General features: G+C 39.1%; 1 pseudogene; it reads right to left on the reverse strand.

Annotated features, from left to right (window-relative positions):
* Positions 1-13,157, reverse strand: part of LOC141373671 (protein NipSnap homolog 3A pseudogene) — a 172,256-nt pseudogene extending 159,099 nt beyond the window's left edge.
* Positions 13,158-26,944: the final 13,787 nt, after the last annotated feature.

Genomic DNA, 26,944 nt, shown 5'->3' on the forward strand with positions numbered 1-26,944 from the left:
TGTATGATTCCATTTATGCAAAATGTCCAGAATAGGGAAATCTATAAAGACAAAATATAGATTAGTAGTTGTCTAGAGCTGGGGTGAGGTGGCAGAGACAGCACTGGGGAGAGATGAGGGGTGGTTGCTAAAAGGTATGGGGTTCTTTGGGGCGTTAGGAAAATGTTCTAAAATTGGCTTTGATAATGATTGTACAGCTCTGTGAATATATTAAACGCCATTGAATTGCACACTTTAAATGGGTAAACTGTATGCTATGTGAATTTACCTCAATAAAGCTGTTTATTTTTTTATTTTTTTTGAAGATTTTATTTATTTATTTATTTATTTGACAGACAGAGACAGCAAGAGAGGGAACACAAGCAGGGGGAGCGGGAGAGGGAGAAGCAGGCTTCCCGCGGAGCAGGGAGCCTGATGCAGGGCTCGATCCCAGGACCCTGGGATCATGACCTGAGCCAAAGGCAGACGCTTAACGACTGAGCTACCCAGGCGCCCCTCAATAAAGCTGTTTAAAAGAGAAAAAAAAAAAAAAAGATCAGCTATCACAGAGAGAAAATGTTCAACGTTAAAATCTGTGTTTTAAAAATTGTGAAACCTCGGGCACCTGGATGGCTCAGTTGTTTAAGTGTCTGTCTTTGGCAGGGAGTCTGCTTCTCCCTCTGCCCCTCACCCCACTCTTCTCCCACTCTGTCTCTCAAATAAATAAATAAAATCTTTAAAAATATTGTGAAACTTCAAGCAAAGTGGTAATGTGCTAATAATGTTAACAAAGAAAATAATTTGAAAACTAACATACGCTTATAAACAAAATAAAGATCTATGCTGTTGGAAAGAAGGTAACCGAAAGAAGAGTTGAACAATGAGTAAATATTAGGGTGGTAAGTTTGAATTTTGAAATAAATTTTAAATCTGCCCTTTCATTTTTACATTGTTTCTCAAAGTACAATTAGCACACAGAATAGGCTTTTTAACCTTCAATTTCCTACCTATATGCTATAAATTTTCTGGCACACGCTCTGATTACATTTTAGAATGAGTGAAAATGAGAGTTTAATTTAGAAGGGAAAAAAAGAAGAGAAAGGAACTAAGGTAAAAAATCATATACTCTACAAGAACTTAAATATAGAAAGCATTAGAAACTTCACAAAAACATTTAACACTTAATTCTATGTGTGAAAAAAAAATTCCAGAACCCCAGCCATTCCTTGAGGAACACTAGCAGACCCAGAGGACGTTTACTGTCCCCTGCCTGGTAGGAAGTGAGGCTCTCCCACATGGTGACATTCCCTGGTTTTTGTATTTGTTGGTATGGAAAGAAAGTTTTCAGCCATGTTTCCCCCATGATCCTCCCCTCAGCCCAGTGACAAAGGCAGAGCAAGTGTTGCTTTTTCCACTGTGTAGATGAATTAATGGAGGTCCAGAGCAAGGGACACCAGCCACAGAGCAAAGCATATCTAGGAAGCACCCCACTGTGTCAGACACTAACCCCTCCACTGATGGATGGTACAAAGAGATGGAAATATCAGAGAAGGGTCTGGGGTGAAGGGGTTGTTGGGGCAATAGCTATTTACCTATTGTTATGTCATGATTTTAACAACCAGTACAACCAACATTCTGGATGGTTCCCACTGAGTACTCACCATGTTCCCATGGAATATAGATTAAAAATACCTGATGTCAGCAGTAAATGTTGTGACCCGTGAGGCTATGTACAGCTGGATAATATCAGGATCTAGCTTTCCATGGGCCTATTAAAGAAGTTAGAAATGTTTGCTACAAATTAGCAGCATTTATTATATGGAAAAGGAAAGAGGCCTTAAAAAGTGGCCTTTCTCATCTACCTGACAGCTTCAAATCAGCCAAGACAAAGTCATTGGAGATTCTCAACAGAGTTCATCATGCTTGTATAGCAAAAGACTAATCAATCTTGGAAACCATACAACTTAGTTATTCCCATGTAGAATAGCAGAGAAGAGCTCAGCTTCTGGAGTCATACTGTCTGGCCTCAAACCATGGCTGGATCTCTTACCAGCCATGCCTCCGTTTCCTCATCTATACAGTAGGGATCACAGCGTCTATCTCACAGGATATTTCTGAGAATGAAATGAGCAAATGTACATTAAATGCCTGAGGCCCAGTAAGTGTTCAACAAATGTTAGCTATTATTATTAACTGTAAGGACAAACCCACCAGAATTGAGGAATTTTTGGACAGAAAGGGAATTATAATAATAACCCAAATGGCCTAGAGATAAAAATTCTAATTGCTACTCTGTCTAGGATGAAGCTATTTTCGTCTCTAATAGTAATCTCTTTTTCTTCTATATCTCTTGAGGGCCAAGGAGGTATTGGTGAATATCTAGTAAACTGGATAATTAGGCATTTTCTCTAACTCATAAAATGAGGTGATGTCCAAATGTTTACCCGCAGGTTCACTGATGTAATGGATACATTCTACTTGTTACTAAAGAGAGAATGGAATCTATGGAAAAGTTTGGAGGAAGTAGCATTTCTGATGTTAGAAGCTGTAGGGGAGGAATTACGTGATGGATGAGGTAGAATGCTATCATCTCTTGTAAATTCAGGATGCTTCTTTATGAGGCAAAATTGTTCCAAATAAAAAAATTAAAGAGGCTTTTTATGACTTTTGAAGATGATATGCCCAAGTGGATTATGTTTTAAAACTTATAATGGATTACATGCCTAAAACTAAACTCTAAAACAAAATAGACATTCTAAATTCTAAATGAAGCATACCTGGTGTTTTACTAGGAGAGGAGGATTCTTGGAGTGCGTTTGGCCTTGGCCTTGGGCACAGCCTGGCAAGCCTCAGCTCATGTAGCGAGATGAAAACCACACCCAAAACCTTCTTCTCAGGGGCACCTGGGTGGCTCAGTCGTTAAGGGTCTGCCTTAAGCTCAGGTCATGGTCCCAGGGTCCTGGGATCGAGCCCCGCACTGGGCTCCCGGCTCGGCAAGAAGCCTGCTTCTCCCTCTGCACTCCCCCTGCTTGTGTTCCCTCTCTCGCTGTGTCTCTATCTGTCAAATAAATAAATAAAATCTTAAAAAAAGAAAACCTTCTTCTCAAATATTCTTCCTCCTTCATTCCCGCTAAAGGAGTCCAATGGAACCAAGAAGAGAAGGATGCCAAAAAAAAGGCCTGACACTAAAAGACATTTCCATCCCTGATCTATTTGCAGGGACTTGTTCTGGTCACTAAAGTGTTGTTCCTGCTCAGTCCTGCCCTGGTGACTGGGAAGAATATCTTTCCAGCCTCAGGATAATCAAGGCATTTCCTCCCTGACTGAGGGATATGTAGAGAAGCTGCCCTGAAGGAATCAAAGTTAACTCTGGAGGCACTATAAGGGCTTTTCTCTCTCTCTCTCTCTCTCTCTGTCTCTCTCTAGATAGATAGATAGATAGAGAGATAGAGAGATAGAGATACAGATATAGATAGACATATGTATGTCATATGTATCATTTAAGGTAATTCTAGCTGCGGTAACAAACAAGTCCAAATGAGTAATGACTCCAACACAATAAAAGGTTATTTCTCTCAGACGAAGTCCAAATAGGAGATACCGAACAGACACAGCCTCCTTCATCCTATGCTTCTGACTGTGTTTACTACTTGACTTTCAAATTGTCCTGCCTTGTCTGCATCAAACCAAAGAATGAGAAATAACATAGGGAAGTAGACATTCTTATGCGTCAAGTCATTTCTGCTCACATTCCATTGGCAAGAACTTGGTCATTCAGCCAGATCTCACTACATGAGATGCAAGGAATTATGGTCTAGCTGTAGGCACTAGGAAGAAAAGGAAAGTTTGGTGAATAACTCGGTAGTTTCTGTGCATAGATTATAGCACACCGTCCCTTCTCATTCATCCCTCTTTGTATACATGGCCTTTTCCATAAAACTTTGCAGTGTCCTCTCAGTGTGTGGTGCCATACTTCCCTTCCTCTCACCTATGGATGTGGTCATAAGACTTGCTTTGGACAGTTGGTGGAGGCAGAAGTGACTGGGTATTCTTTCTGAACCTTGACTTCAAGAGGCCTTACAAGCGCGCACTTGCTTGCTTTACCTCTAAGCAGAACACACCTAGGTGAGCATTAGTCCCAGGAAAAGGACAAGAGACATGTAGAGAGGAGCCAAGTCATTCTAATCCAAGCCAGCCCATATTAACCACCCCCCTTAGCCCACCCTCAGGTCCTTGAGACTAATTATTGTTATCCACTGAGTTTTGAAACTGTTTGTTATGCAGAGGATTTTGGCAATAGCTAACTGGTACATTCTGCAACATCACCTCTCAACAACCTGATTTTTTTAACTCTGAAATAAAAATCTACAACACCATTTCACTATAGATATCACAACAAACAATATAGATATCACTAAAAATAGCACTCCTCCCTTCAAGTCCTATTTAAAAAGCATATATTATAGATCAACATTAAATTAAAATTATTTCAATTTAATTTTAGATTACCTGACAAATCTTTGGTTCAAACCAAATTGGAACACAAATGTCTGCTTTTAAATACATCAGTGCCTATACTGACAGTTTATGATTTGGTAGGAGGAACTAACACATTGTGGCAACTTAATCATATTGAATAATATGGTTACACTTACCATCATTTTTTTTTAAGATTTTATTTTTATTTATTTGACAGAGAGAGACACAGAGAGAGAGGGAGCACAAGCAGGGGGAGTGGGAGAGGGAGAAACAGGCTTCCCGCTGAGTGGGGAGCCCGATGCGGGGCTTGATCCCAGGACCTTGGGATCATGACCTGAGCCAAAGGCAGACACTAAACGAATGAGCCACCCAGGTGCCCCAACCAACATTTTTAATATATAATCTTAATATACTTGATAAAGGAAAATTCTACAAGGTTTCATAAGAAGATTAAGAACATTGTTCTGAAAGCTCCAAAAATGTACTTTAACTTGGTTCCTATGGATCAAGTTGAGCAGTAATTAGTTTATTCATTCAACAGACAGTGCTTCAGTAGAGTTGCTGTGCCTCTTACTTCAAATGCTCTAGAGAGATCAAGAAGACACACTGTGGTTGGTTAATGTCCAGTGTGGATAACAAGGGTCCACCTTGGTTGCAATCAGGTATGGGGCTGGGGGAGAGGAGGAGGGAAGAGGGAGACGAAAGGAAGAAAAGATGGAGATGACACAGTACAAGCATGGTTATGGGACCAAAGGAATGGACGCATCACAGAGAAGGACATGTGACAAGTACTGGCACCTCAAAACATGACTGCTTCAGGAGGTACCACCTAGTATGACTGCTGTAGGACTCCCGGCAGAGGCCACGGTATATACAAGAGGCTGAAGCAAAGAGGATGTGCCTCTGTTATCTGCCTTTCATCAGTTTCTTTATTATTAGTTCTTTATGTCACCATCTACTATTCCCTGATACTCAAGACTGAAGTTTTCCTCCTCTGAGTTTTCTGATCTCCCTGGATTTATCTCATCCTAGTATTTGGCAAACTATATGATAAATGCCTGCCTACAAATCCTTATTCCCCACAAGAGTAAAAGTCCCATGGGGACTAGAGACCATACCTACTTTATCCATTGTACTCACAGGACTAGAACACCTGACATGCAGCAGGCATTCGGTAAGCATTGTCAAAGTGATGACAGTTACCTGTTGAGCACTCGTGCTTGAGGAATCATGAATATCTACATAATATCTACATGTTGTGTTCACAAATACTTGCAATATGTACATGTTACATTTGCAAACATCTCATCCACTTTCAGTTTATTTCAGAGAAATGTTATTTTAATTTAGTTCCTGAAAATCTCTGGAGATTCTGAGCCAAAACATTAAAAGATAACTAGATAAGTAAATTTTTAAATGTACATAAGTTCTTGTCAGCCTTGAATTGAGTCAAATGACTTTCATAATATTTCCACTGATACGATGATCATAACTGCCATTTCATTTTCATACATTATTTATCTGTGCAATTACAAAATAAATAAAACACCATATAAGAAATTAAGTTGTAATGTGTTGCCCCTGGAGATTTCATGAATTATAATAGTTATATTTCCTTCTGAAGTAACTAAAAGTTTATACTTCTGAGGGATTAATAGTTTACAAGGAAAGTAACATAATCTTTGGGGGAATCTATCTTTTCTTCTGATTATAAAAGTAAAACCCATTTATAGACACTTTGGGGAAAAAACAATTATAAAGAAGTACAGATAAGATTGGATTAAAATACTGAACTAAGAACATCACTCTAATTCAAAATCCCTTGAAATGGGAGAAATATACTACTTTAAAAGAATAAACACATGTAGAGCTAGAAAACCAAAAGGCATAACATCAAGAGGTTATAAAAGAATTCCCACAAAGTCATAAGCATAAAGATCAGGTTGGCAAAGAAGTACACACCTAAAAAATGCAGGTCAGGAGAAAGCTACTGCAGAAACTAAAGCAATACCAGAGGCCAAACCAGCTCAGTGTCCACAGATTCCAAGAGAAAAAGAGACATGGGGAGGGGGATTAATTTTAGGACAATGGAGCTGAGCAATGGGCCAGTCTGTCTGGAAAGGGCTCCTAGCACCAAGGTTGGAGGTAGAGGGAGAGAAACAGATCTGCAGTATCCCTGCAAGACCACAAGGAATGCAGCAGGAACAGCATACGCCGGTATTGGTTCTTTTGCTAAATTCACACAAACAGCCCTGTGAACTGGGTCTTCTGACTCTGTCTTGCAGCGAGTGACACTAGTGCCTCCAGGACCTCAACTATTCCTCTCCCAAGACAGGTTCCCTACACAAGCTGCCTAGACACAGACCACCCGCCAGTCAAAGTATGAAAGATATTTTTTTCAAAATGTTTTCAATACTTTTCCTTATCAGTCAGAACCCAGTCAGGAAGCAAAAATCATACCATGTATTTGAACAGTGCCGGTGTATCAGAAATGGGGTGTCAGAAGGCTGCTTCTCCAAGTGTTAACTGCACACTGGCCTCAGCTGGGAGGAAGTGTTGCTGCTGGGGTGAAGAAGCCTGGAGTGCCTCCCATCAGAAGAGGAAGGAAACAGCCAGGAGCAAGTCCTGTCTGTCTCCCCCAGCCTTCCCGCCTCCCTCTGACAACCCCTAATGGCGAAGATGATCAGAACCACTGCAAAAGCAGAAAAGTGGTTCGAAGCGTTCTAGCTCCAGCATCACAAGGCCAAACACCAAAGAGTAGATTTGGAGCCAAGAGACAATAGATTAATCACTGGCAAAACCACCACATAGTGTAGGGGAGGAAAAACTTTTCCCTACCCTGTTAGGTTCTGCAGCTGGGACCTTCGAATTCAACCACTGGAGGACAGATTAACAGGAGAAAAGGCATACAGATTTTTTTCAAGATTTATTTATTTATTTGAGGGGGAGAGGGGCTGAGGGAAAGGGAGAGAGAAACTCAAGCAGAATCCTGCTGAGCCGGGAGCCCAATGCTGGACTTGATCCCACGAACCTGAGATCAGACCTGAGCCAAAACCAAGAGTCAAAGCTCAACCGACTGCACCACCCAGGTGCCCCCATACAGATTTTATTTGATGTTTTTATCCGTACAGGCACAGAGCGTTTCATAGAAAGTAAGTGTAGACTAAAGTAGCAGTTAAACTCAGGAGGAGAGGGAAGGGAGCTTATGTGCCCTTTCAACAGAGGGTGAGAAACTGTGGAGAAGTGACCAAAGGAGAAGGGTCTTGGACTTCTACGGGTGGTAAATTGTGGGAAAGTAAACATATAGCAGAAACTAATGGAAGATGAGGTTATTTGGGTTAGGTCCGTTTGTGCAGCTCCGTCTCAGGTGCCAACTTTCTGTCTCCATTGATAAGAGTTTTTCTCCATCTGGGGCAGGATAGGAGAGAGGGAACACCTTCACAAAGGGAAATTTATGTCCTGCTTTTAGGCAGATGGGGGGAGGGCAAAGGGCCTCTTCTGAGTTTGCTGCTTCTTAATTGCCTTCAGCTCAAAATAATCCTGATGCCCAAAGTGGCATACTTTGGGGTGATATATTCTGATCCCCTTCCACAGCAAGAAAGAAAGGCACCAAATTCACTTTTGATTTTCATCATCTTGTTAAGGAATATCTACATCCATACTACATTTAAGTTCTACTAAAATTTATCAATGCTCAGATTTTATAAAACCAAAAATATGATTACATTATAATACTTAGTGTTTTCATATCGATCTTCATTTGTGACTCTGCCTTATCTATAATGCTCAGTAAATAGTCTCTGTAGTAGTTTCAAAATTATTTGACACATAAATCTTGTCCCTCAGTCATTGAAATATTTTTGTTTCCTTATTTTAATTTCCTTGTATCTATTGCAATATCATTATAGTGCATATTTCTCATATCATTTTGATTTAGAAAAAACTTTTCTCTAGAAGTTTTTAAACTATTTTTAGCCCTTTTTAATATGAGTAAGTAACTTGATCTTTTGGGGTTTCTTGTAACCTTTTGGAAACATCAGTTCTAAATACTAAAAATTGATGGGAGTACAAATTTAATATTCATTTCTTTTTCTACCAAAGTCCATAATTCATTCTATTTGAGAATTTTCTGCTGCTCTATCTTTTGTAATGGATCTTGCTTCTTATCTAAATTAAATCTAATTGCTTTCACAACATGTCCCAATCATGTTATCTGAGAGTGGTTGCAAGATCAAATTTGATATGACTTTCTTCAAGATATGCCATTTTTACACCATTTTACACAGAGATAATCCAGAGATTATCATGCTTAACCTCTGAATTGTTCCTCCTGAATGTAATTGTAATTGGCATGGTCAAAGCCACGTCTCCTAGTAACAAATTCTAACTATACACAATTAAAATTTAGTTAGGCACAAAGAAGGGCTCTGAATATTTCAGACAAAAGTCTGGTTTTTGCAGACTTTGTCTTCACCAAACATGTCAGGGCCATTGCCCTAGACTGCCTTCCCCTGTCTTTTAAATTAATGCCAAATGTCTCAAGATTTTTCAGTTCTTCAGTTATTTTTTAAAAATGTACTCTTTGCAACAGGTATAAAAATCAATGAAATACTCATTTCAACCTCCTTGTTTTGAGAAGTCTCTGGTTCAACAACATATACAATAAATTTTAGTTGTTCAACACAATTTTTGTCCCTGCCACAATCTGACTGAACTGAGCAATATGTTCTTTTTTAAATTTTTATATGGTATTTTGTCCTACTTAATTACCTATTAAATCAATAATGATATATTAAATTCTCCATTCTAAATGGTGAAAATTTGTTTCACAATTTCTTTTCCATCTTACATGTTTAGCCATTCTAGCATTAAATTACTTCTACTGAACTTAGAAAATCTTTTTTCAGTAAATATTGTACCACAAAATCCCTGTTATGCTTTGTTTTCAAGAACATCATGCTGATATTCTCTATCTCTGTCAATGTTCCGCATTTGGTTGTCTTTGTAGAATACTATCAATTGTTTGCTGTTTATTCAGCCTTTTTGTTCCAGTCTAGTAACTGCCTGTGAGCCTTTTTGTGTGTAAGTGACATTTCATGATCATAATTAAATCTTCATTCAGGGAAGAATATGAAGTTGTAGGGATTTCTTCTGATCTGTTCAAGTTATGACTTTAATTAGAATAATTTTCTAACTCGTTTTCTTTTATTTTTTTGACCAATAATTAAATCCTCATTAAGTAAGAATTTGTGGTGTCTGTATGCAAATCTTATGTGGGTCACGTTCAATGGAAATCTGTTCTCTTTTATGTTTTCGATGTGTAAAAACTTAAGCACTCTATTCCTTTGAAAACTTCCTCTTTTTTTCAGCTTTTTTCTTTTTCTGAATTACACTTTTACATTGTCAATTTCAACTTCTGTACAATGTCAGCTTGTACTCATTCTCAATGATCTGGGAACTTCTGCCTCTCAAATTCCTCCTGTACCATGAAATAGTGTTTGTCTCTGACACACAGCCCAATCCTTCATGGTTGCCTTTTTTTCTCTAGTGTACTTCCTGAAATAATTTTTTGCAATTTTATTGTGGTAAATTATACGTAACATCAAATTTACCATCTTCACCATTTTAAGGGCCACAATTCAGTGATGTTAAGTACATGCATAGTGCTGTGCAGCCATCAACACTATCCATTTCCAGGACTTTCTCATCATCACAACCTGAAACTGTACTCATCAAACAAGTGCCCATTCCTCTTTCCCCTTTCAGTCCCTGGCAACCACCCTGCTACTCCACGTCTCAATAAATTTGATTATTCTAGATGCCTAATACAAGGGGAATCATACAATAGTTGTCCTTCTGTGACTGGCTTGCTTCACTTAACACCAATGCTTTCAAGGTTCATCCATGTCATAGCCTGTGTCAGAATCTCCTTCTTTTTTAAGGCTGAATAATATTATGTCATACCACATTTTGTTTATCCAGTCATCTCCCGATGGACTTTGGGGTTGTTTCCACCTTTTACTGCATCCCTGTTTTCAATATGGGGGGTATATGCCTAGGAGTGGAATTTCTGTCTCATATGGTAATTCTACGTTTAACTTTTTGAAGAACTCCTGGTTGCTTTTTATACCTACATTTTCCCTACTTTTATAGTGGGTTTTTTGTAAAAAGATGAAGTTCTTTACTTCACACAGAATGTTTTTCTGAGTACTATGTGTGGGGCAGAGCTATTTTTTTTTATGTGAATGGATGTTCAGTTGTCCCATACCCATTTACTGTATAGTTTGTTTTTCCCCCATTGCTTTGAGACTCTGGCTTTATCAAACACTAAATTTTCATATAAACATGGGTCTCTTGGGGCACGTGGGTGGTTCAGTCGGTTAAGCATCTGCCTTCTGCTCAGGTCATGATCCCAGCGTCCTGGAATGGAGTCCTGCGTCGGGCTCCCTGCTCAGCGGAGAGTCTCCTTCTCCCTTTCCCTCTACCCCTCCCCCCAACTCATGCTCTCTCTCTCTCTCTCTCTCTCTCTCAAATAAATAGATAACATCTTTAAAAAAAACAAAATGGGTCACTTTTTAAATTCCTACTCTTTCCACTGAGCCAATGTTCACAACTAGGCAGGAGCCCATATTGTTCTTTTTTCAAACTATTTTTAGTTTCCTCAGACATTTTTTCTCTCGATGAACTTTAGACTCAGGTTTGTAAAGTTTAATTAAAATTTTCTAGGGAATTTAATTGGAATTTTATTATTAAATGAATAGAAAAAACTACATTTTTATATTAAACTCTTGCATACAGCAACTTAGTATTTCCTTACATTTATTCAGGTCATCCTCTCCATCTTTCATTAAAGATCTTCTACATTCTTTTTATTTCAAATTGTGTCGCTATTGTAAATGCAACATAAGAATTTCTATCTTTAAAATCCTTTAGGACAAGATCTATTTAGATATAACAATATGAGGCTTTAATAATTTCCTGTATTTTTAGATATTTAGGGTTTTTTTGACTTTTTGTTATTCTAATCTAAGAAAAAACATTATTATATATAAATCTTTGACTACTTTTCAGATTTTTTCTTAGAATCTTCAGAACAGACTCTGTATATTTGTGGATCAGAGAGAAGAAACACTTTTAAGGTTCTTGAGGGCATATTCTTTTTTTTTTATTTTTTATTGTTATGTTAATCACCATACATTACATCATTAGTTTTTGAAGTAGTGTTTCCATGATTCATTGTTTGTGCATAACACCCAGTGCTCCACGCAGAACGTGCCCTCTTTAATACCCATCACTAGGCTAACCCATCTCCCCCACCCCCCTCCCCTCTAGAACCCTCAGTTTGTTTTTCAGAGTCCATCGTCTCTCATGGTTGGTCTCCCCCTCCGATTTCCCCCCCTCTATTCTTCCTTTGAGGGCATATTCTTGATACACCACTGTATCTTGATACACTTCCTGTTGCACTAAAAATAAAATTTAAACTCTCCACTTTCATCTACATAGTTCTCCCTGACTGGGGTTTGCCTCCCTCTCCAACATAATCTCCTGCCACTTTCTTCCTAGTCTCCCACAGGCCAACTCTAATGGTCTTCTTTCTGTTTCTAGAACATGCCAAGCTTTTGCCAAAACTAACACAATAAAAGTTTATCTCATATTCACATAAACCCTCTACCTTCCAGCTGCAGCATCTAGAACAGATGGTCTCTAAGATGGCTGCAGGAAGGCACACTGGTTCTTAATTACCTTGGCCCAGTGATCAATGTCATATCTGCTCATAGTGCACTGACCAAAACCGGTCATAGGACCCAGCCTAACTGCAAAAGAGCTCAAAAATGTCAAGGAGGGTATGGAACATTTGGTGAGCACTGTCTCTGTCACAATGGCCACAATTTGCCTTTATTTCTCGGGACACTGAATATCCTTTTATATATTTAATAACTATTAATATCATGTTTCACGAGTTGCTTGGGCATGTCCTTTCTCCAGTTATCTACAGGAATTCCTGCTATTTTCTTATTTGCTCACTGGAGATATTTATATATTAAGGTTATTTTAGAATTTCTTAATGATTCTACTTATCACCTGTTCCAATTTCTTTATGTGTTTGGCTTGCATCTTAATGTTATGCATGTTACTAGCACAGAAAAGTTTTTCTTTTAAAATAATAATCTAGGGGCGCCTGGGTGACTCAGTTGTTAAGCGTCTGCCTTTGGCTCAGGTCTTGATCCCAGGGTCCTGGGATTAGCCCCGCATCAGGCTCCCTGCTCAACGGGAAGCCTGCTTCTCCCTCTCCCACTCCCCCTGCTTGTGTTCCCTCTCTCTGTGTGTCTCTCTCTGCCAAATACATAAATAAAATCTTTTAAAAAATTAATTAATTAAATAAAATAAAATAATAATCTATTTTCTATTCATTAGATTGGGCTAATAATCTAGTCAATAATTTTCCTTTTTAAATGTTTCTGTTGTATTTAAACTTTAAAAGTCCTTTCCTACTTAAATACCACACATTCACCTATATCTTCTTATTTATGGTTTGACTTTTTACATTTAACTTCTTGATAAAAAATACAAAATGATGTATTGCTAGCACATGGAGAAAACAATGAGGAAGTCCCCAAGATTGAAATCATATAACAGATCAGAACATAGGTATGCATCATTATCCATTACCTTAGACAAATTGGCTACCAAAACTGAAGCTTTACATATTGTACAGGGGGGTGATGGAAGCTAGAAAAAGGAGTAGCAGAGAGATGTAGTCCAAGGAGGAAATAGACATATCAGGCTATCACCAGCTGCTAGAACATCCAGCTTCCTTTCCAGTTCTGATTCCAAGTTCTTAATGTTCATTCCTAATTATGAGTTTTCTTCCCATGCTGCTTGCCTACGGGGAGAGAATACATGGACTAAAGAACACAAATATCCAGGCTACCTGTTTTACAAAAGAATGAACTGCACACCACTCTTGTTTGTTTGTTTGTTTGTTTGTTTAGAAAAAGTCAGTACCTGGGAGCCTAGTTCCTTTACTTACCCCTAGAGTTTAGTTTCAGAGCCTAAGAAGTCAGCTCAGAGCCTTAAACACAGTGATGACACCAAATGCAGCTCCCTACTTGGACTTGCCTAGAAATCACCATCTTTCCCAGGTAGAACTACTCTATAGCTCAATGCATGATTGCTTTGAAGACCAATGCACTTCATGAATTCTTTGCCCTTAATAAGGACCATACTAACCTTCTCTTAATTATTTCAGTTTTAGTATTTGTGCTACCAAACTGAACCCATAGATTGTATTTAAAGCCTAAATTAAGGGCCAAAGGGTCCTTTGGCAAATGGGCCAAATCCAGTCCATTGCTTATGTTTGCAAATAAGGCCTTGTTGAAACACACCCACGCCCATTCATTTACATATTATCTATACCTACTTTTACTCTACAGTGGACTTGAATTGTTGTAACAAATAGACCATGTGACCTGCAAATCCTAAAATACTTATTATTTGGCCCTTTACAGAATAAGTGTGCTATCCCCTATCCTAGGGTAGCAGTAGAGCAAGAAGATAAAAAGAACCTGGATGCCCAGAGCTAATGGAGAACCCCAGCCATCCTGTATGGCTCGTCTTCAACTGGACATGACAGAGAATTATACCTCTATCTTATTTGTGCCCCTGGACTTCTGTGGTATTAAAATTAATTCTTGGGTACCACAGTTGACTGTCACATAACAAATCAGTTTGGAAATGAATACGTTTCAGTCAGGGTAAGCTAGGTTATGCCGAACTAGTAATAATCCTTGAAATTTTAGGTGCTTATAAGAAACAGGTTTCTTTCTCACTCATGCTATATGTCTGTACACTGTGAGCGAGCTGCTAGTTCTGCTCCACATCTTTTCACTGCTGAACACAAGCTGAGGGAGCCCCCATCATTTGAACCATTATTTTTGGTCTGGCAGGGGAAAGAAATATGGAAATCATGAACTCTTTCTTAAAGCATCCACCTAGAAGTGACATCACTTTTGCTCACCTTCTATTGACCAAAGTAAGATATGTACTGTAGCACATACCTCTTGAGGCCCTGCTCCATCTTCCTCAGTCACTTGAGTTCACCTGGTACTACAGGGCAATTCCCAGCAAGCTGGCAGCTTCCCAACCCAAATGCCTGTTTCTCTCTTTTTTTTATTCTCAAGGGCTTTCACCAACACCAGAATTTGTTCCACACATGAGGGTGATCCAGAAATACAAGGATATTAGTGCCACTGGGGTAACCTTCAACAAATTGGAGGAGGAGAGTTGTGATATATGCCCCAGGATCCCTTTCCTTTTATGGCACAATCCTTATGATACCTCTGAGTGCCCTCAACAGGATTGAATATTAGTGGCCCATAGCTTTCCCCCATTCCTGGGTCACTTCCCCACTTCCTCATTTTTGTTCCATAAGATCACTTTACAAATATTCTATGCTACATTTAAGGCTTTATCTCAAGGTCCACTTTCATGAGAATTTAAATCAAGATATGTGGCCACATTTTTCACAGAAATTAAAAAAAAATCCTAAAATTTATATCACACCACAAAAGACCCCAAATAACCAAAGCAAAGCAATCTTTAGAAAGAAGAAATGTGGAGGCATTGCACGTCTTGATTTCAAACTACATTACGAAGCTATAGCAATCAAAACAGTGTGTACTGGCATAAAAACAGACACTTAGACCAATGGAACAGAATAGAGAACCCAGAAATAAATCCACACATATATGGTCAACTAATATTTGACAAGGAAGCCAAGAATACTCAACATGGAAAGAATAGTCTCTTCAATAAATGGTGTTAGAAAAACTGGATATCCAAAAACAAAAGAATGAAATTGGACCCCTATTTATGCCATTCACAAAAATTAACTCAAAATGGATTAAGGACTTAAATGCAAGACATAAAACCATAAAACTCGGGTGCCTGGGTGGCTCAGTCGTTAAGTGTCTGCCTTAGGCTCAAATCATGATCCCAGGGTCCAGGGATCGAGTCCCACATCAGGCTCCCTGCTCTGTGGGAAGCCTGCTTCTCCCTTTCCCCTTCCCCCTGCTTGTATTCCCTCTCTCGCTGTCTCTCTCTCTGTCGAAAAATAAATAAAATCTTTAAAAAGAATTTTTTTTAAACCCCATAAAATTCCTAGAAGGAAGACACAGAGAAAAAGTTCCTTGACATCAGGCTTGGTGATGATTTTTTAGATATGACACCAAAAGCACAAGCAACAAAAGCAAATATCAACAAGTGGGACTACATTAAACTAAAAATCTTCTACATAGCAAAAGGAACAATCAACAAAATGAGAAGATATCCTGCAGAATAGGAGAAAACATTTGCAAACTATATATCTGATATGGGGTCAATATCCAAAATACATAAAGAACTCCTACAACTCAATAGCAAAAAAACCAATCTGACTAAAAAATGGGCAGAGGACCTGACCAGACATTTTTCCAAAGAAGGCATACAAATGACCAACAAGTACATGAAAATGTGCTTAACAGCACTAATAGTCGGGAAAATGGACATCAAACCACAATGAGATATTGCCTCCTACCTGTCAGAATGTCTATTATCCAAAAGACAAGATGTAAAGAAAAGGGAACCCTTGTGCACTGTTGGTGGGAATGTAAGCTGTGCAGCCACTATGGAAAACAGTATGGAGGTTCCTCAAAAAATTAAAAATAGAACTACCATATCATTCAGCAATCCCACTTCTAGGTATAAATCCAAAAGAGATAAACTATCTTGAAGAAATATATGCACTCCTAATATACACAATGGAATATTATGCAGCCATCAAAAGGAATGAGATCTTGCCATTTGCAACGACGTGGATGGAACTGGAGGGTGTTATGCTGAGTGAAATAAGTCAATCAGAGAAAGACATGTATCACATGACCTCACTGATATGAGGAATTCTTAATCTCAGGAAACAAACTGAGTGTTACTGGAGTGGTGGGGGGTGGGAGGGATGGGATGGCTGGGTGATAGACTTTGGGGAGGGTATGTGCTACGGTGAGCGCTGTGAATTGTGCAAGACTGTTGAATCACAGATCTGTACTTCTGAAACAAATAACGCAACATATTTTAAGAAAAAAGGAAAAGAAGAAGATAACAGGAGAGGAAGAAAAGGGGAGTATGTCAGAGGGGGAGACAAACCATGAGAGATGATGGACTCTGAAAAACAAACTGAGGGTTCTAGAGGGTAGGGGGGTGGGGGGATGGGTCAGCCTGGTGATGGGTATTAAAGAGGGCACGTTCTGCATGGAGCACTGGGTGTTATGAACAAACAATCAATCATGGAACACTGCATCAAAAACTAATGATGTAATATATGGTGATTAACATAACAATAAAAAAATTTGGAAGGAAGAAAAAAAAAAAAGAAATATATGCACTCCTATGTTCATTGAAGCATTATTTACAGTAGTCAAGACATGGAAACAACCTAATTGTCCATCAGTAGGTAAATGGATAAAGAAAATGTGGTATTTATAAACAATGAAATATTATTCAGCCATAAAAAAAGAAGGTAATCCTGCTATCTGCAACAACATGGATGGACCTTGAGAGTATTATGCTAAGTGAAATAAACCCGAGAAAGACAAGCACTGCATGATCTTACTTATAATGGAATCTAAAGTCTGAACTCAGCAGCAGCTCTTTCTGCCCATGGGTCCTGTTCATGTGCTTTAATAAAACCACATTTTTTGCACCAAATAAATAAATAAGCTGAACTCACAGGAATATTAGAATGGTAGTTGCCAGGGCTAAGAGTTTGGGGCAAATCGCGAGATATTGGTCAAAGGGTACAAACTTGCAGTTATAAGATGAATAAGTTCCAAAGATCTAAGGTACAGCACGATGACAATAAGTTAAGAATAGTGTAATATTGTTAATAAAATATATACTAAGTATATTGTAATATACTTGAAAGTTGCTATGAAAGTAGAACTTTCATGTTCTTACCATAACAAAAACATCAACAAAATGGTAGTCATGTGAGGTGAAGGACATGTTAACTAACCTTACTGTGATAAATATTTTGCAATATATGCATGTATCAAATCATCACACTGTATACCTTCACCTTGCATAATGTTATATGTCAGTTATAGTGCACCAAACCTGGAGGAAAAAAGATTCATGGCCATGCCTAATTTCAAAAGAATAGGGGAAAACAAATTCAAGAAGACTCCTGAATGAGAACAGCTCTGCTGACCCCCACAGCTTTCTGGGCCTTTCTAAGTTTAGTTCCTGAGAACCAAGTACCACATGTTCCAGTCCCCACTGAACTATGCTTTGTCCCCTTGCACATGCCTTCACTTTTCTGCATCCATGACATTGGTCATGTTCTCTGCCTGGATTACTCTTTCCTTCTTGTTTTTAATATCTGTCATCCAGATTACTCCTTAATTTTAGGCCCAATTTAAACAATGCCTCCTCCTTTATCTGATCCTGCCCACTCTTTCCTACCTCACAAAACAGGAAATAATCCTTCCCTGCTCTAAACACTTAATAGCCTTCTACACTTCTCACTTCCCGCCTTAATCACTGTTATGTTTTACCTGCTTTAATCTAGTATAATCTTCTCAAAAATAAGATTTTTTTCTCAATTCATTTTAATCTTTCCCATTGCTTAACACAGCACTAAGATATAATAAAGGTTGCTGGCCCATAACTGATTGAATAAATGCAATTTTCTTCAATCAGAAACGTATTCCCCCCACACCTACTGAGCTCACCAGAACACCTTTCCTTAGCAGAAGCTAATGCAGGGGAAAGCTAGTTTCTGTTTGAGTACACATCTGTGACAATTCAATATAACATCTTCTCTCATAATAAATGATTGATTTCAAGAGAAGCAAACATTTTTATGATATATTTTCTATCTCCCAGAATGGATGCATACTCTTCTTTCATCCATTTGCGTTATGTGTAAACTTTCTTGAAAACAGAAATGAGTATCTTCACCTGTGTGTACAACTTCTGTCTCCTAATATAAGAGGAGATATAAGAGGAATAACAAGAAAATCTTACCTTTTAACACTAACTTCATGTAATGAATTGGAAATGGAACATAGCCTAGAAGGGACAATAAGCTCACCTTGAACTCCATTTCAAACTTAGATGTTTGGGGTAAGCTATGTGCTTTAAAAAAAAATCACCTCACTTTTTAAAACGGGGGGAGATAACTTTCACAATGTAGTACTGACCTTGGAGCAGATAAATGGCTCCCACTCTTAGGGGACTTTCTTGCATTGCACTGATGATGGGATAGCCCCAGGCTTGGAAAAATGTATTCCTTTAACAATTATTACTCGAATTCCTGCTATGTGCCAGCCTCATGTTAGGCCTGGATGGTGAGCACCAAGTACAGTTCCCGCCCTCAAAGAACTAACATTCCAGTGTGTGTTGGAATGAGAGCTGTCCTGACTCCGGTATTTATTAGCTGCATGATCTTGGGTAAGTCCCTAGATCTATTTTAGCCAATATTTTTGTAGTTGTTTATAGAGAGGAGAGAATATCCAGCAGCCTCACCCTCTTGCTGAGGGACTCAAATGTCCAAGTGAGTCGTGACTCAGATATCATTGGGTGTGGTTGTCCAGTAGGAATGAGCACATGGATGGAGATTACGATAGGTCCCCAGGGGTTACTAGAGTTATTTTCACATTTTCTCCTAAATCAAGGTCAGGTAACTCTTTGCAGGCCATGCCAGGGAAAGAGACAGCTGCCTTCAGAAACTGCCTGGAAGGAATCATAAACATTTCCAAAGGAGAAAAAAATATGGGAAATATACAGCTGGCCCAAATTAGGACAAGTTGACTTTTACAAGGCCCAGCCCTTACTGGCCATTTGGAGAAACCTGCCACATGAAAGAGAGGACGTATTTGGGGAAACATGGTGGGGAGTTAGAGTTAAGGCTCGTGGCTAGTTGTGTTAGCTACCCTTGACTAATTCTTTCAATTCAGACTTTGTTTGTTGTTCCCCAGCATCTGTAGAAGGTCCTTTCCCAATCCTTTTCCAGGGGTTCATCTTATGAAGAGCCACAGCGGGAGGGGGAGACATTTTTAAAGTATTGGTTTTATCTGAGGGAAATAACTAAAGAATACACATATGCTTTTCATGGGCAGTATCCAAAGCCACAGAGAAGAAGTAGGCACCAGAGCAGTATTTCTCAGCCTTTTTCCCCCCAGGAATGTCCTCCCCTAAAGAGAAAAAATAAATTTCATTTTAAAATAATTGAAATGAATATATTTTCATTTTTGATTAAATTAAATTTCTCCCTAATGAAAGAACTTAAGTACTGAGGACTATGATTCTGTAAATTTTGATTGAGCCTTGGAAGGCCACAAACTATAATATCTAATATAAAGTCTAAGGGGTTTTGATCCCCCCAAAACGAATTCATTCCTGTTGAAAATGTGTGCTCTAGAAGAGCACGGAGAATTCTCTAACAGATTGAAAAATCTGTAGGCTTCTCCCCCTCACCCCAGGTCCCGAACTACCTCATGTCCAGGGGCCCTATTGCACCCCTGAACATGTGAAGTTGAGGGAATGACCCTGTCAGTGTCCTTAGGATGGACATGTCTTGTGAGGATCTGCCTGAAATACTCTCTAATCTTAAACTAGGAAAAGAATAAAGCAGCAGTAAAGTCAGCAGCAAAAGAGCTTTCACAAAGCAATTTAAGTTTAAACGCCAGATTGATTATTTGATATTTATTTTACACCTATTGTGTGCAACACACTGCAGTAAGAAATTCAACCAGGTGTGTTGATAACAATGTCAGGTTTCCCTTGGCCAGCTGGAGCTAAAATGTCAGGAAGTTCTATGAGCCTTAAGTTAGAGGTGGGGAGAGGCCTCTATGGTCTTCATAAAGGAAGCCCTTTCTGTCTTCATATGCAGCCCTTCAAAAATGGATCCAATAATTCATCTCTCTGGAACATTTTTTACTTTGCAGCCCTGAATTGAAGAAAGTCCTCAGGGAAACAAAGGTAGTGAATGCTTATACCAAATTCATCTTCATTCCAGAAAAGTCTAACAGGAAACTAATCAAAAGGTGCAGGAAGTCTCATTAAATTTGGGGGGAGTGCAGGTGGGTGGAGCCTGGGCATATACCATTTTGCGTAGCTGGGTTTATAACATTTTGGGTCAGAGGACCAAATGTCCTCACTGATTACCATGATTTATTTTTACATAAATTATTTTCGATCTGAAATGCCATTTCTTTGTCTTCCTGACTTAATCTCAGTGAAATTTTATACTTTTGCCAAATATCTGATACTCTACAGAAATTGACATCAACGGAGAAATTAATATGCCAATTTCTTAGGTAACTAAGGAACTCTGTAGGAGAATTCTGCGGAGAACACTGGGCTTCTTGAGGATATAATTAAAGGTAACGCCAATCCAGATGTGAGGCACAGGAAGCTCAGGACAGACCCTCTGTGTCAAATCTCAAATTGTGGGTGGGAAGGAAGGGTGAGGAGGAAACTGCAGGGAAAGCAAGCTATTAAGATGATAAATATGTAATCATACGATGTTACTAAATCCACCTCAACTTTATCAAGTCTTTAACTCGTATCATTGGACAAAACAATTCTTAATTCATATGCAATAAAGAAAAAAGTTATGGGAAACCAGACTGCCAAAATTATTCCACGGGGATCTCAACTTCAACATTTAGGAATGAGGCAGGCAGCATTTCATTATCACAGTCAAATGCATGTCAGATGATAGATAACATCTCCTGGTTGAGATTTCAGCTGTATTTTATTAGGAACTGGGCAGAAATATTAACTTGCACTGACTTGAGAGTTATTTAGCACCTTCAGCTAGTACTTATTCAAAATGCCAGAGGGGAAACCATCAGGCAGCTTTTCCAAATGAGCAGAACAGCATAGCAGGATATTGTAGGTATTTGTATATGTGGGAAAGCTCAAAAAATGCAAATGAAGAAATTCACTCATGCATTTATATATGGGGAAGCCATGCAGATTTATTTGCAGATTTTTTTGCAGCTCCATTTGTGATATCTAAGGAGAAATGAATGTGATTTGACTGGATTTTAACTACTATTGAACAATCAAGATTTGTATGAACCATTTGGGTGCACTCTGCTTTGCCTCCTGGGGCACTTTCTGATAATGCCTTAGATTTCCTAAGCAAGAAACCTTGAAATTATTTAATTTCGTTGTTGGTATCATTTCTACAGTTCCATCAACATTATCATTCACAGGGGAAAGAAAGATGGAAATTGTCAGATCGAATTCAGTTTTGTAACACATATGCTTGGAGTCATAAACAACTAGGAAAGAATAATTTATCAGACACTCCAGCTGTTGTGACACAATACCAAGTGCAATGAATACTTAAAACAATTTGATTAGTGTAGAACGTCAGTCTGAATAATACTTGAATCAGGAAGTGTTTTTAAACTGAATATTTTCTGGTCTACTTGTTTCAAATCAAGTAGACATTTTGCCAAATCTCTGCTTCCCTCGGTGTTTTATGAACATACCTCCCCAGTTGGGTCTATCCAGGGTGAAGTAAGATAAAAAGACAACTAACATTTGCCAACAATTATAAGTTTTGTTTTGCAAGAAAAGTCCTATAATCTATATATCCTAGATTTCCCCAAACGACTGGATTTTAAGTCAGTGATTTTGTTAAAGGTGATCTGTATAATGTATGTAACCAAAAGTGATTTTAATTTCATACAATGTATAACTTAAAGCATGTTTTATAAATATGAATATGCAAATTGTGGGGACAGGGCAGCAGGGGGAATGTCCTTTGTCAGACTGATGCCTTAGTTTTGGGTTTGGAAAACAGTTCATTCTTAAGCATTATGTGGACTGTTCAGGAAGTTGCAACCTGGTAAATGTCAGTACCTTAGATTATGGCAGTGGGTCTCAATTAGAACATCTAGCAATATGTGAGTATCACAACTAGGTGGGGGTTGAAGGTCCCACAGGCAACTAGTGGATAGAGACCAGGATGCCGCTAAACATGCTATAATGCACAGGACAGCACCCCAGGACAAAGAACTGTCCAGCCCAAAATATCAATAGTACCAAAGGCAAGAAACTCTGAATTGGCGGGGGGGGGGGCGGGGAATACACAATTGGTTAGATTTTCTTGAGACCTAACTGCTGAGTCTCAAAACAATTATCCATATGATCAGGAGGTAGAGAGAAGAGGTAAGCACTGAGCTGGGAATTATGAGATATTTCTAGTCCTTGCTCTGTCAAGGTAATAAAGACAGACTTCATGATTTAAAATTTAAAAACAACAAATTTAAACAAGTACAGTATTCATAGGAGCCCTGGTTTCCTCACATGTTAGGGAAAGACCTCTAGGCTTTACATTTCCCAGAAGCCTTTTAATTATGCTTTTCCATCACACCAGATCTTGATTTCTTGTAGAAATTTTCCATTTATAAATTCTTTTATGGCCATCATTTCCTTTGTTGAAATAACAACACAAATATTAATTATGTTGTGATTAATAACATTTGTGTATGAAATTGAAGTTGGGTTCTTTGAAGAAAGCTACAATCCTATCAATGCTTGGGATTCTCCAAAAAATAAATAGCCTCTCCACCCATCAATTGATGGAGACTACATCCCTTCCTCTTGAATCTAGGTTGGTCTTGTGATTTGTTTTTGTCAACAGAATGAGTTCCATTACTGTGCTAGTTCTGGGTCTAGGCCTAAAGAGGCCTGGCACCTACTTTTACACTCTTTGAGCCAGGTGTAATATTATAAGGAAGTCCAGACTAGACTAGTGACATTAGAAGCCATAGGGAAAAAGTCCTGAAGGATGAGAGGCCATTTGGAATGTTTCACCCCAGCCAAGCTCCCGCCTAAATGCAGCTGCATGTGTGACCCAGTCAAGATCACCCAGAGCAGAAGAACCAGCCAGCTAAGCCCTGCCCCACAGAATGTGACAAATTATACATTATTCTTTTAAGCCATTATGTTTGGGGATTTTGTGTTTCACAGCAATGAATAACTGAAACAGAACTTTGCTGGCAACTCAGAGAAATCCTCACTTCAGCTTCACCTACTAGTGATTTAATCTTCTCTTCCAGGGACAAAAAATAGAGGCATGACTCTCCTTCCAGACTGTTCAGTGCCCCCCCAAAATTTTTTTTCCAAACCAGAAAGAATTTCTATTATAAACCAGTTACTAACTTCCCCCTCCAACTTACCTGCTTAGCTTCACTGTGGACCTTAGTATAGTGTTACTAGAGAACTCAGGGTCCCCCATGTTGCTAGACCAGGTCTCTGTTTTCCTAAGTCTGTCACAAGATGAGCAGAGTTTTGCTAGCTTCTTCTAACGTGTACAAAATTCAGTCTATTCACAAAACTCAATCAACTCAGTACAATCAACTCACAAAATGGCTGAACCATGCCTGTGAATCCTTGTTTGTTTCCATGTAAAATACAGGTAGCTAACTGTTGGAACACTTAAATCTCCAGAATGTTTTTGGCTTGGCTAATACCGGGAAGGATCAAATCTGGAAAATAAGTAATAGGATTCCAAGTACACTGGAATGTGTCTCGACTCAAACAATTGAGTCTCGACTCAAGTGGTTTCATGTAAAAGTATAAAACCCTTAGTACCACGACGCAATGGGTAGGCCTCAAAGATGACTCACCATGCCATCCATGCTTCCACCATGGCCTGCCTTTTGGTTTCCTGCTTCCCTGAGAGGAAAACTTTACTAGCCAGACTGGTGACCAGTTACCCTGAGCACAAAGACAATGGCAGATCCCTCACCCCAGCTAGTCACATAGCTTTGCCCTTTCCTTCTCATTATTTTCCACTGGAAAGTTGTGGTGGGAATACGTAATAATTAGAACACTGGTAAAGAGAACCATTCATCCAATAAAAAACACCTTGTCTAATTAAAAAAAAAAACTTAGTCAAATTAAAAGGCTTTCACCCTACTCCTAGAGTTCAAGGGGCTCCACCTCAAACATAGAAAATCTAAATATTATGTTTGAACTCACCCTGGGCTACAACATCCCACACCCCACTTCCCTATCCTTGCATCCAAATAGCTGTATTTTCTTTTTTTGAACATTTTAAGTATATCAAACAGTATATGATTCACCTTATATTTTTTTTATTTTTTTATTGTTATGTTAATCACCATATATTACATCATTAGTTTTTGATGCAGTGTTCCATGATTCATTGTTTGTTCATAACACCCAGTGCTCCATGCAGAACGTGCCCTCCTCAATACCCATCACCAGGCTAACCCATCCCCCTACCCCCCTCCCCTCTAGAACCCTCAGTTTGTTTTTCAGAGTCCATCATCTCTCATGGTTCGTCTACCCCTCTGACATACTCCCCTTTTCTTCCTCTCCTGTTATCTTCTTCTTTTTCTTTTTTCTTAAAATATGTTGCATTATTTGTTTCAGAAGTACAGATCTGTGATTCAACAGTCTTGCACAATTCACAGCGCTCACCATAGCACATACCCTCCCCAATGTCTATCACCCAGCCACCCCATCCCTCCCACCCCCAACCACTCCAGTAACACTCAGTTTGTTTCCTGAGATTAAGAATTCCTCATATCAGTGAGGTCATGTGATACATGTCTTTCTCTGATTGATTCACCTTATATTTTTATTGCAAAAACACCCCTTCAATGTTGCCAAATACTTTCTAAAAGAGGCATTTCAATTTATGCTGCTACCAGTTTTACCAAATCCTACCAAGGCAAAAAGTAATTATTTTAATACTTAAGACTGGTTTCAGAGGTGAGAAATGATATTTGCTTATTTTAACTAGCCTTTTTTATATAGGCATATGCACCGTATTTATCTCATAAGAACCATATCAGAATCAAATTATCTAGACACCGAACACAGTAATTAAGACCAAAAGAAATCAAAATCCCTAAAATTTCCATACCTTTCCATTTAATAATTCCTAAACCTTATATAACTGGAAATTTACCCACATGAAATTATTAAAAGGAAAAAGTTATGAGGGCAAAGAAGACTGATAAAGCCAGCATATAATTGCTTAGTAAGTGTAGTCAAAATGTGAACAAGTCACTCTTCACTAAGTTCTTTGACATACAGCAGGAATTTTAAATTGACTATTTTAGCTAGTGGGCAACTGTAATAATACCAGGCAGAGATAAGGGAGCTGTGTGAGTATTTTTGGAATCCCAAATCATGAGAGCAGATGAGATTACACAAAAGATTGCACAGATGGAACAAGCCCAGGATTAAGCCAGCACTGGCAATAACAGTGTGGACTGTCTTTTAAAAGATGCTCAAAGACCAGAGAGAGGCCTACACACAGGGCCAGGAGAGCATAGGGCCCTCTGAGCCCCAGTGGAAGGGGTCTGAAAGAAGTCTGGAGGCAGGGAAGTTTGTCCAGCCTTAGCAAGCAGTGAAGTTAAGAGACTTGGAAAGGAAGACGAAACTTTGGGACTTTGGGTATGTAGGTGGTGGCACTGACAGGGAGAAGTGGAAGGTGACACAGTTATTGGAAGGCAGGGTTGGAGAATGTAGAACAACGCATTACCCCATCCTCAAATAATTCACAATGACTTGGAAACAAATCAAGGCCATGTCAGGGTCCAAGATTCACGGCATCAAGTGTTATAAACAGAGAAAGGGACAGGAGCTCAGTGGGCACGTTAGTGTCCAAAGAAGTTGGAAAGGGAGTTGGGTACAAATGCGTGGCAGAGGGGAAAGTGACTTAAGCCTCTAGACCAGATGCCAGGGCCCGGGGGGATGGTCCTGCCCTCCTGGTGCCAGCCCTGGCAAGGTAGGCGACCTCACCCTGCTGGAGAGAGTAGGGAGGGAACCATCTCTAAGATCACTCCTGGCTCCAAAGAGCTGTGTCCTAGGACAGGAGAGTTGCATGTGAGCTGGGAGGGGGGAAGGGGTGCCCAGGCAAACAAATATATAAAAGCTTGTATCCTGTCTTTTTTAAAAAGAGATACTAATGGGGCACCTGGGAGGCTCAGTCAGTTAAGCATCTGCCTTCTGCTCCCTGCTCAGGGGGAGTCTGCTTCTCCCTCTCCTTCATTCCCTCTCTCAAATAAATAAATAAAAATTTTTCAAAATTAATAAATAAAAATAGATACTAAAGAATAAGTCAAACTACCACTTAAATTGCCCCTGTGTCAGCCACTATGGAAGTATTCCTTTCTTTCCCATCCGTACAACTAGGGTCCCACCGATGAGGATGAGGTGGTCGAAGAGAGCTGTGAACTGACGTTATGCTCTATATCAGAGATTGCAAACTAGGGCCCACTGGCCACATCCATCTGCCACCTGTTTTTTGTAAATCAAGTCTTATGGAACACAGCCACTCCCATTCATTACTTATTGTCTGTGGCTACTGTCCTGCTACAAAGGCAAAGGTGAATAGTTGCAACAGAAATAGCAAGGCCTGAAAAATCAGAAATAGTCATTATGTGGC

The sequence above is a fragment of the Callorhinus ursinus genome, unplaced genomic scaffold, assembly GCF_003265705.2.
Source record: "Callorhinus ursinus isolate GAN/ISIS: 27379988/994484 unplaced genomic scaffold, GSC_fseal_2.0 scaffold11, whole genome shotgun sequence".
Taxonomy (NCBI): Eukaryota; Metazoa; Chordata; class Mammalia; order Carnivora; family Otariidae; genus Callorhinus; species Callorhinus ursinus.